This window comes from Oxyura jamaicensis, chromosome 6, assembly GCF_011077185.1.
Source record: "Oxyura jamaicensis isolate SHBP4307 breed ruddy duck chromosome 6, BPBGC_Ojam_1.0, whole genome shotgun sequence".
In the NCBI taxonomy this organism is placed as follows: Eukaryota; Metazoa; Chordata; class Aves; order Anseriformes; family Anatidae; genus Oxyura; species Oxyura jamaicensis.
Window position 1 is genome coordinate 11,410,783 of NC_048898.1, and position 12,451 is coordinate 11,423,233.

Genomic DNA, 12,451 nt, shown 5'->3' on the forward strand with positions numbered 1-12,451 from the left:
AAAGCAAAAGGTTAATTGGTTGATAATCAGCATAAAACTGTTTGATTATTTTTTCTCCCCTCAAGAAAATAAGAGACAACTAAGTAAGGCTGCAAAACCTGTTTCTTCATGGAGTAAAAATGAAAAGTGGAATTCTGTATGCTCTGAATGTCTGTGTACCATTTTAACTTTGTGTAAAAATCACAATAGTTTTCAGGAACCTTCTGCTACTGCTACTCTCAGTTTTGAGAGACCAACAATGCTATTCTAACTTGCAAGGTCCTAGAAATGGAACTGAGGTGTAGGTGTAGGACTTTAGTTAGGTCTTTTGTCTGTCCCAGTCTATTAAATAAAGGATTAAAATTTATTTCTTCTACACTCTGATGCTGTCCCAGAGTCCCATGAGCTACATATGAGCTGTTGGAGATCACATGCTTATTTGCAGCTCACTAACACTTAATTCCTTACATTACCAGTGGAACAGCAACGTTTGAGTTCCTAGGTTTAACATTTGCAAAACATCTTGCAGAAGATGATTAAACATTGTGCAATCTTCTTCTTTCTGCAGGCATCCAAACCCAAGCCTTCTGGAAAATTATGAATAAGCACTCTCTGACTCTAGAGGAGCCTTATTCAGTAGCTCATTTGTGTTCACTGCTTTCATGTAATGCCTTTATCCACCATGACTGGAGGCACATTTTCAATGTTAGAGCATGTGCATCTGTATGTCTGTGTGTGCAAGTGTACAGGCTTTGGGGGGACGGGATGGTAGTGGATTTAAAGAATCAGTCTTTTTTGTATCCTGTATCATGAAGTATATCAAAGGCAGGTTTATCGACGGCTTTGATTACAGTATTTGGCCTCACAAGAATCATCAAATCTTCTCTGAATCACAATGACAATAGATGTCATTAAGAAACTGAAAAAAGTAGCTATTTAAGAAGATGATCACAATGCATCACAGTTTAAGCACGTGGAAACCACACATTACTATTTACAAATGTTTCTGAATAACTTGATCCTCTTGCAGCACAGTTCAGAAGGCAACCCAAGCTGGCAAGCACTGCAGCAGCAGATATTGCTTGCAGGAATGGGGTGGGGAATAAAAATAAAAAATAAAAAATAAAAAAAATAAAAAGGAACGTTCAGGAGACAGAGGAGACAGAACCTGTATTTTGCAGGAAATCTATGAAGTTTGAATGTATTTATTATTCTACATTTTAAAATGGAAATGAATAGATATACAAAACAACAATAATTTTCTGAAGCAACTTTTCCTGTCAATTTGAACATTATGCAAAATAATGCCATTTATACTAGATGCCATTTTATTTTGTCATATAATGGTAAAAATGAAAGACAAAATACACCATAAAATAGATTTTTTAAAAATATTTTTTTATTTTTCTTTTGGGCCACCACCCAAATTTAGTTGGAAAGCTTCCACTAGCTGCAGGTCTTTCCACAAATCACCCTAGCATATATTTTAGGATATATTTTATGTTTAGGATACAAATTTTGACGGTTAGGATTTTGCAGATTTATTCTTCTTAATTTTTTTTTCTTGTAAGGTTTTTAAGATATGGACAGAGAATTCTTAAGACATGGATAGAGAATACTTAATCATCCTGAAAAAAAAGCACTTACTTTAACAGACAAAAATCTTGGGACTTTATTTTTTTTTTTTTTTCCTGAGACATATTTGTGCTCCTGGATCAGGAAGATAGGTAGCTAAATTCTGGACAAGGCTGCTTAAAGAAGGGCTAAGTAAAAATAAAATGATTGCATCTATATCCTGCGTAACGCATCAAAAAGGAAGGTAAAGGAAACAGAAAATAAGACAAAAATGTTAAGTTTTACATGATGAATAAAACAGAACCACACACTTACCTATTCAATACACACACGAAGGACATTAGCCCTGAGCCCAGATTTTTCCCATACTTATTTTCTTGGTTTTCCACAGCAAAAGATACATTTGAGGAATTATGCAGATAGACCATATTGGAATAACATTGCATGTCTTCTCCATAGTTCCCTACTATTCTTTCAGCATACATACCTTAGATTCACATTTCCAACATTTTTATAAAACCGTCAAATTTTATAAGACGGTTTTTATACGACAGCTTTTCTAAGACAGACCGAAAAGTAAAACCAACAGGTCAGACACCAACAATAGAAATTGGTACACTGAGAAATATCTCACAACCTGTCTATTTCTGTTGAATAGATAGGAAAATCTTTAAGTTCATCACAACCTAAAGCAAGAAACTGACACATGGTAATTCCTCTGGGATCTGTGCATCACATGCTAGAAGTGGCTGGACCTAAGGGGACCTGCAGGAGATGCTGGGCAGCACCGGGACCTGCAGGAGATGCTGGGCAGCACCCTTCTGGTCTAGTAAACCCAATACCATGAGACTCTTTCAACTAACCTGACTTTTTACCTCTTTGCTTCAGAAGTGTACGTCACTGTTTGCTCATTAGTCATGCAGAAACCCACCACCGCTTCTATCTTATGTCCAGTCTGTCAATATAAACTTTAAAATACCAGCAACCACATTAGATAATGCGTAGTTATTTTAGATCATATGCACATAAGAATCTTCATGTGTTTCTCTACACAACAAAAAAAAAAATAATTTGTTTTCATTTGTTTGGAGAAACAAACAAGAAAAAGAGAAAGAAAACAGGCTGGCCTTGGCTCTCACATGCAGAAGTGCAAAGACAACTCAGCAGAGGGTGTCTCATACCTTAACAGACTGAGATAAGGTCAAACCCAGACTTCCAAGAGAAAAGATCAAAGCAGTGGTTGTGAAAGTGCAGAAGTAGAATCCACACTTATTTTAATGGGAGTTCTGAAGAGACTAAGTTCAAACCTGCTATGAGTTTGATTTCGCAGTGTTTGTTCGGTTTACCATCTCTTTTTTTATCCTCAATACTCTCCCCCAGCTTTCTCAAATATTGTGCTCATAATTGCTGTGGATTGAAGAATATAATTCTGTGGATTTAGTGGAAATGGAAAGCATAGGAGGGATGTCACCAATAATTACACTGGTTAGCATTAGTCAGAGTCAAAGGTAGTGCTGAAACAGAAACAGAAGGAAATATGAAATTGCTTTTCAGCCCAGTGCTGGAGCATTGCCGCGTGGAATCATAGGGAACACGCTGAGGAAAAAATGTATTAAAAACCAAGCAATATGTTCCAAAAGAGGCAACCCATCCCTGCTTTCTTTCAGGGACTCACAACAGAGCATTGGAACTTCTAAAGGAAAAAATCAGTAATTTCAGCTATAACCTCTGAACAAATGAATAAAAAGATTCAATGGAATAAAACAGAGCAATAGACCCGTCTGAATCTGTGGATTTAGGCATCAGAAGCAATTAATTTCATCAGTACATGAGAAGAAAATGGAGAAACATATGACTCCAGTGAAACAGATCATATATCCAGTTTCATCAGGAACTTTCACAGCAATCATCTGCATCATTGTTAGTTTAATTAAATGCACATTAGCAAGATGGAAGCAAAAGGCTTTTGTGAGATATGAGCATAGTGACATCTTACAGTACTCACCTACATGGTTGGTTTCTAAGAAAAGTGTAAAAGTAATCATTGGAACATAATTATAAAATCATCTTAATCCAACATCACTAGAAGCTAGCACGAAGTGTGGTCCCACCCTCTGCTTGCAGTTATTTGCTCCAACCTTGGGCTGGTACTAACTACTGTTACCATGCTACTGTAACATGCACAGGAACTGATTCAGCTGAAAATTTAAGAAGTAAAAATGTTTGGTTCTCAGGCTGGATCCTTGTTCTAGCTCAGGGCACGGTCGCACAGACAGTTATGCAAACACACAGGGACAGAGCAAGCAGCTGGCAGTGAGAGACTGAGTGGGACTGTCCCTTTCAACAGCACTGCAGAATTATGCCAAATGCTGGCTCTAACCTCAGCCTGGGCACAAGCTTCTCAGAAGCTACAATCAGAAAACCAACAGTGTTAAATAGGTTCTGCAGCACAACGTCTCTCCTCCAACATACGTGCACCAACAGAACATCCTCAGACTCTTGGGAAATCTAATAAGACAATGACTTCTGTCCCTATTGGCAGAAACTGATATATAACTAAACCAGAGGACATAACTGAAGATGGAGGCGAAAACAGTCTTTTAAAAATTTCTGAAAGAATTACAGGGTGAGGAGATTGCTAGGCAAGAACAATTAATGCATTTAGCAATTGTGCCTTGATAAAAAGTTGTTTCCCCAGCACCATCTACTTTCAGATGGAAATAGATTAAATTAATTGGGTTAAGCGTGTTTTGCTAATAGCACTGCAGAAATGGTATTCACAAAGCTACAGTGAACAGGTACAGCAGCTGTGAGTGAGCTACCCAGGCAAAGGACTATATTAAGTACCATTTTTTATATACACTAATTATTTATAGCTTTTTCTTATACAGAACAGAAAAGGGATAATTTTCTAAATGATAACTGCTTCTCATAAGCTCTTGTTGCACTATAGCCAACCTCATTCCTCCCTTATCAGCTTTGAAAGGCAAAATTTGTCACTTTGGTAAGGATAGCCTTAGCTTTGCAAATAGACTGCTTCTATGATTACTTTCTGGCTTTTTTAAGTGGAAGTTTAATTTCCTAACTTACAATTCCAGAACTTGTCATTCTTCTAAGTGCAACTGTATAAATGTTCCCCAAATCCTACAGTCATAGACGGCTTAGAAGTATATGGAAATACAGGAGTCCTACCGAAAACTGTGACACAATGAGCAGCCAGACTCAGACGTTGCCCCCCACTACTGCCTGAAGGTGTTTAGTGAGGATCCTTTCAATGGAATCATGAGGAGACATACATACAACTGAAAATAAATCTAAGTCCCATTGACTGGTGTTTCCTATTGGATCCAAGAGTAGGAATATACTTTTTCTGAACACATGCCTAAAAGGGTTTTCTTTGATGCCAAGGAGATTGGAATTGGCTTCTTTACATACAGTGGGCACATCTGTATGCTGCGGTTTAGTATCTGTCCAGTACTATTAAAGCTTCATTTGTTTAGTTTGAATGGTAAGTTGAAATAGCTCTGACACTGAGCAAAGCAGAAGCTGAAGCTGGTCTTCATAAACTCAAGGCCAAGTCTGACAGGAAATATTATTTTAACTTAGTCCTGTCTTCATACTGCTGTGTCCTAAGCCTGTACAATTTGTAAAAACAAAAATAATTTTGCAAAATATTTTCACTACAGTACTTACTAAAAATGGCTTATCATATGTCAGACTGAACACTTTACTATATCTTCAATGTAAACACTGAAATTGTAAACATGAAACCTGTACTAGAGGGCTCTACTCTAGCACACCTTCCAGATTTTACATAATCTACAAGATTCAAAGCCTGTAAAAAAAAGTAGCATTGTTGTTTAAAGTGGCATTGTTGTTTAGCGTGCCACCAGAGCAGAACTGGGAAGATGAGAGTGCTCTGGAAAATCAACTTCATAAGCGAAAATAAATTTGACTGTTCAGAGTGGTGAGTACACACAGCTGAGGGCACCATTCTGGACTGGTTTGGCACAACCTGAATCCCGACTACCACAGTCATTTCCTCCTCCCTCCCACTCCTTCCTTCTTTTCCCTTTTGCCATCATTGGCACACATGTAGCCACACCACAAACTGGGTTCGGGGAAGTGTTTCTGCTGAAAATTAGCTGAGAAGAAGGAGAAACAGAGAAAATGAGGGTCAACAGGAGCAGCCTGCAATTAGATTGATCTAAACTAATCTTGAACTGATAGTCCTACTGTTCAAAGAGGCTATTCCTCTATCAAGATGTTCACAAAGTCAGCTACCCTATTTAATTGCACATGCATAGCAAAAAGCTATAAAAGAAAGAGGAAGGAGATAGCCTTGTCTGAAACTTTATAATGCAACCTGCTGCACTGTAGACATAATAAAATTATTTGCTAAGCCAGTCCACACATTAGAAGAGCAGCTGCCTAGTGCCTAACTACGAAATTACTCTGTAAATGAAAAGCAGGAATAAAGAGTAGCCAAATGGAAAAATACTTCCTGACCCAGCTAAAGAAAACCATTTACAACAGTTTCCCAGCACAGAGAAAGAAAAAGAGTGCACAGCACTTAGATGTAGAGACTGAACTTCAGGACAGGCAGCAAAGAGATATTTGAAAGGATGCTTCAAAGACAGTTACCTGTGAAAGAAAAACTGGACTGTTCATTGACTATATGGTGTCATGAAAAAGAATATTCAGGATCTAAAACTTATCATGTTACAGCAAGCAACTGATAATGTATTAATATCAATAATATAAAATCATCTGCATTTCCATACCACCTTTCATCCAGCACTCCCCAAGTTCTGTACAAATGATATATAACTGTTGTGAATCAAGGTAAATTCTCCAAAGTCAGTAAAGAGACCATATTATAAAATTAATCTATCCCTGGGATACAGGCATGAAATTAAATCATTTTATAGGCACAGAGAATTTCTAATACTTGCCCAGTCTTACAGCAAACAGAAGACAGACCCTAAGGTGTCATTCCTTACCCAGTGAAATAAAATTACAAATATGGTATTAGACTTGCCTTGTGTTTTTCACCATAGTAGTCCAATTCCCAGCAAGTTTAAATTATCCTAATTTCAATTAACTTAATGGATCTATGGCAATTTACTGACATGAATGATCTGCCTTAAGTACTCTGATGCCCATTCAGCTATAACTAGGGGAATTCAATTCTAATTATTACTCATATTGCCTCCCTCCCTCCCTCCCCCCACCCCCACCCCCCCCAAAAAAAAAAAGTTTTAAACTTTTAGCCATAACAGCTGTGGGACTATGTTAAGTGAAAATAAGTGCCTGCATTCTTAATCTTGTCATCACATGGCTAATTAAAAACATGTCCCCATTTTGGAGGCCCAGGCTTTGGAAAAATACAGGTTTTGGCAGGCTTGTCCTAGTTTCTAGTGTATGTTTGTTCATGTTATGGAGTTTCGGATTGATAGTGCTTTGCACAGAAGAGGAGCAAGAGATGTAGTATTTTCTACAGATACACATGGAGAGTTGAGTGTGTAATTTGCACTATGTTGTGTGCATTGTACACCGAACAAGAACAATGCGGTTAATATAAAAATTCTGTACCTGGCAACCATTATTTTTTTTCTTTATTTTTTCCAGCACATTTATCAATTCAGTAAAAGTCTTATGCCTTTCAGATGAGCCCTACATGTATGCAGAATGAAATCAACACATATAGAAGCCACAAATGGTCTGTTGACCAACTGGTTCTCTTGGATGCTGCAACTGAAATAACTATTACTGAACATTTTCTCAAAGTCATATTTTAAGACCACAGCAGGGACAGGGATGGAAGCCAAGTCCCTGGAACTTCCAGTCTGCGCCCTAAACTTTGGAGAGCTGCATATTTTTAAAAAGAAATCTGGACTTTCAAAGGAACAACAAGTATCGGAACTGGTGGTCTCTGCTTCAGAGAAGGACACATCTGTAATGCAGCTCTCCCTAATTTCGAAGTCCATTTGCTGGATGTGTCGGGCTTTCTCTTTGCTTACTTTTGTGAGGCGTGCAAAGCTCTAGTCTTGACCCTCCTTGTTAACACCGAAGTTGTGCTGTGACAAATTATTTCAGTAAGTGGCAAACTCCCCCGTTACGATCTTTAAATAACTTAATTCACATAAATAAAAAGCCTTTGTTACCCATTAAACGTGATACGGAAAAATACAGGAATGCTCAAGTATTAAATCCAATCCTATTTGTACATACTTGGTCAGAATAACTGCATTAGCCCTCATGTGTAGGCGAACTATTATTTTGGGATTTGTGATAGTTACATGTCTCTCAACACTTTGCAACATAAATTGAGTCAACAGTTTATCCCGATTTCCCATGCTACTAAAAATCATGTCACGGTGCTATTGGTAGCAAAATAGCTGGTATTACCACAGATTACCAGAAAATGTGTATGGAGGTACTCATTACTGGGACTAGATAGAACAGAATATGAAGAAGCAGCAATAAATAAATAATCCAGTAATAAAAATGAGTAAATATATGCTAATACAAGAAGGTGATATCTATCTCCCATGGCGTATACTGCTTCTTACCCCTCTTCCACTTACAAGCCAGAGAAAACATCGACCAAAATAAGCCAAAAAAAAAAAGCCCCCATAAATTTAGTCATGCAAAATAATAAAAAATCTAGTACATATATATACAGTGTATATATATTTTAGTGTATACATATTTTTTTATTTGAGACATTCACCTCTTAACTGCTTGAGGTGCCTGTCTGAAAATCTGAATATTTGGTAACCACATCTGTCGTGAAGCAGCAAACAGAGACAGTGTCTTTTCCTATAGAATGAAAAGGGAAGAAAATGATTTCTATAAGCTCATTTGTGTATTGCATGACCCAGAGCTGACTCAGTTTCCTTCTACAGTTAACAAATTTAATCAACACCCTGTCACCACCTGACTTTTTGAGAAGACTTCTGAGATTTAATGAGCTCAACTTGGAAGTGCCAATGGACCAACATGGGAATTATTCAAGACTTTTGCAAAACAAAAAAGTACAGAAAACATACTATTTAGCAGAAAATAAACTCAAGTTTTTCTCAGAATATGGTGCTCTCTGGATAGAAAGTAATAAAAATAATTTTTGCCAGTACTACTGAAAAATAGCCTGAAAATATGCAAAAAATATGCAATACTCAAAATATGCAAAAATTAATTACATATAAGGTTTACAATAAAAAAATGAAATTATTTCATAATGGAATTTTTTTCCGATATTGTCTGAAATTCTAGTGAACATAAACAAACTAACAGACAAAAATAGGCGTTTCTGCCATTAAAATCAGAGGAGAGATGAGCCTATCTGCATCTTGATGCAAAGTCATAACGGCTTAGCAAACTAATATATAATACAAACTAATTTTACAGTTCTTTTCTTATGGACTTTTTTTTTAGTGCATCAGGTTTTTGCAGTTGATTCAAAATAATAATGGATTCTTGTTATTTTTATTGAGATGAGACATGATATCACAAAATTTAAAATTCTATTCTTAACAAATGATACCTTTGGAAAATGCCACTATTGCATATTCCACCATGAAATTTTTACTGCAATACAACTGATTATGGTTGTTCAACAGGAAAAAAAAAAAAAAATCTCCAGAATTTATAATATTAATGAAAAGAGTCTAAGGATATAAATTGGAGGAAGGAAACAGCACAGAAAGGATAATTGAAATGAGGATGAGTGACAGTAAAAACCAAATAAAATATCCAATTTTCAAGGAAAGAAATTAAGAAACGTGGCCAGATTTTGCTACCTGTTTTTAAGAGATACTTAAAACCTATCTGAGTTACAAGAACATATGAGAGTCCTGGCAACGAGCCAGCCATGTAATAAACTGGACGAATTTTAAGCAAAGGAGCAGCCATCCAGACAGTGGTAAGCAAAAGAAAATGGACATGGAAAGACCAATCAATATGTAGACCAATATGCCAAAAGGCATTTTAGTACCTTCATGCTTTCTGAAAGAGTTTATTACAATAAGAATAATTGATTGTTTCGGTTGATATTACTGGATCAAACATTGTGGTACTTGGCTAATTTTTATTCAGCAGAGCTGCCAACTGACTGTGTGGTAGTCATTCAGCATCAGTCCAGTTTTGGCCCAGGGTTTTCATTACTGTATTTCTGTTTGGATAGTCTCAGATGTAGAGAGAGGGTCACTATGGTAAGGTTTCTTTTGGAAGGCATTTATACATATTTGTAGGAATGTGATTTCAAGCACAGTATTATTCTATGCTACACTGAGCATGATTAAAATGCATGATTAAGAACACTTCTTCCAACACCCCCCTCACCCCAACAAAAATAAGACAGCAGATGCAAACTCAGCACGAGGGATAGGAGTAGGCCTTGCTCAGAAGTCTGGGAAATAATATAAGCATCATTAATAAGGCCCTTGCTGTGCCATCTTTACCAACTTCAGAGTGTGGCCACAGTGCCACAAATACAGGCTAAATTTTGCAATTGCATTTTTATAAATGTAAGGTGCAATGTAATGTAAATTGCAGGTATATCTTCCTAATGTCAGTAAACTAAAAAAAAAAAAAAAAAAAAAAAAAAAAAAAACATTAAATTAGAGTGAAAGGACACAAAAAGAAATCAGGGAAAATATAGCATAAATATGGAAAAAAGCATACTGCACAGACTTGAACTTCATCTTCTGAGGCTTCAGAGGCCTAAAGTTTTAACTGAAAGCTCAATACTGTTTTAAGAGCCTAAGGTGCAAATATGTATGTTACAGATGGAAACAGCAATTCTCAATGACTTGCAGGCCAGTCAAAAAACAGTCAGCAGTGAAGTAACTAGACAATGAAGTTGCTTTAGGAGAAAGTTTCATAGATTTAACTGTTGAGTCCCTCGGAAGGGGCCTAGGCTGCTCACAAGAAACTAAGGATTGTCCCTGGGAAACGAAGCAGAGGAATACATTTGCTTCAACTCAGGTGAAAATCCTAACCACCCCTTAGACTAAATCTTCACAGATATATATTCTCCCACATACCTGGTGACAGGACGAGGGGGAATGAGCTGAAGTTGCGCCGGGGAGGTTTAGGTTGGATATTAGGAAGAACTTCTTTACTGAACGGGTTGTTAGTCACTGGAATAGGCTGCCCAGGGAAGTGGTTGAGTCACCATCCCTGGAGGTCTTTAAAAACATTTAGATGTAGAGCTTAGGGATATGGTTTAGTGGAGGACTTGTTAGTGATAGGTCAGAGGTTGGACTCGGTGATCTTGGAGGTCTCTTCCAACATAGATGATTCTGTGATTCTGTGAGTGTCAATAACAGATTTCAAAACGAATCCTCGGTTCGGTTTCAAAAACGCTGTGAAGACTATAAAATCACCTGTTCTTCTTACTGCAGCAACAAAATCAGTAACACTGACTCAATTTAAAATCACTTTCAGTGCCATTGCACTCATCTACACAACCAAAGGCGTATATTTTTAAACAACTGCTACTGAATATTAAAAGATATTTTGGGAAAGTATATCCTCTCAAGAACTGATCAGAAAAATAATTTAAAACGTAATTAAAACATTTTTAGGTTAATTAAAAGTAATTAAAAATATGCAATTGAAACTTTAAATCAATTGGTCAAATCATTAGTAGCTGCTAAGTTAAATCAAACCAGCTGTTGCAGAAACAGCTAATAATGATTAATTACTAACTTTTTTTGACATTTACTGTGAAAAGTAACATACATGCAAAGAGGGAAAGACTTAAGTAAACATAAAAAATTACAAATGAAATGGTGAAGCCAAAAAAGGAAGCAGCTAATGCTGGATGAGGTATTAAAGATGCAAACTGAAAAAAAATGTTTCAAATTGTATTTTAAATTAAGCTTGAATATTTGTTGTTATTACTCCACCTTGCAACCCCATACTTCCTATTTTTATACCATTAGGGAAGGAAAACTGTTGTCCTAATCACAGATTTTAGAATAAGTTATTCTGGTTTCTCAAAAAAAAGGACAGAGGAAAACCACAAACAAATACAAATACAAAAAAAAAAATGCTTGGGAACTACCTCACCTCTTGGGTAGAGCTCAGGTTCGAAGGACAGGAAACATTTTCCTTAAAAAATAAGTTTGAAAACGTCCCTGAAAAAAAAACTGTCCAACATCTGAAATGCTGACATACCCCACTGTATAACTTAGAACTGTACTCCTCAGCAAAATGTTTGGTAAAAGTAATAAAAGAAACAAATTTCTTAAGTTCTCAAAAAGTTGTAAACAATAGTAATAAAAAACAAATAGGGCAGCTCCCTGTCTGTATATAATGATACCACAGCATGCATTTTGGAGACTCTAATTCGTACTGTTTTTTCAAATGGAGTAGACACATACAAATCAATCCCTTTCCCTTCAAAACAGAGGTATTTTTTCAGTGTCCTCTACTGAAACTTAAGCTATAGCTATTAATGAACATGAACAGTGCGCACAAGTGCCTGCATTAGGGTGTGAAGTTAGTTTTAAAAGCATTTGCCTGGTCCCTTATCAATGATTTGGAAAGGACAGTTGGTTGTTTATGCCTCATCTTCTGATCAAGAACTCAGGGCAAGCAGGATCAGTCACTGCAGTACTGTTTATCATTTAACCATCATGCTCCTATCTCAGTTTGCAGTATATGCATTTCTTTTTCCGTACACAGAGAAAAAAATAGAAATTGAAACTGCTCAAGGATCCTCTTCTATATGTTTATACTCAAGATGATTAAAATACTTTCAAAAAAATTAATCAATTTTGTGAAAAAAATAACATTAAAGGAGTTGTAAGAGAAGAGAGAGAATACGACTAGGAAGGTCTGGATAATTTTTCTTTAAAGCTAGTTTGTCCAAATAATCTTATAC

General features: G+C 36.4%; 1 long non-coding RNA gene across 2 annotated transcripts in view; it reads right to left on the reverse strand.

The window, feature by feature from the left end:
* LOC118169405 overlaps positions 1 to 12,451 on the reverse strand; it is a 161,141-nt gene that overhangs the window by 16,411 nt on the left and 132,279 nt on the right. The gene's annotated exons all lie outside the window — the stretch shown is intronic.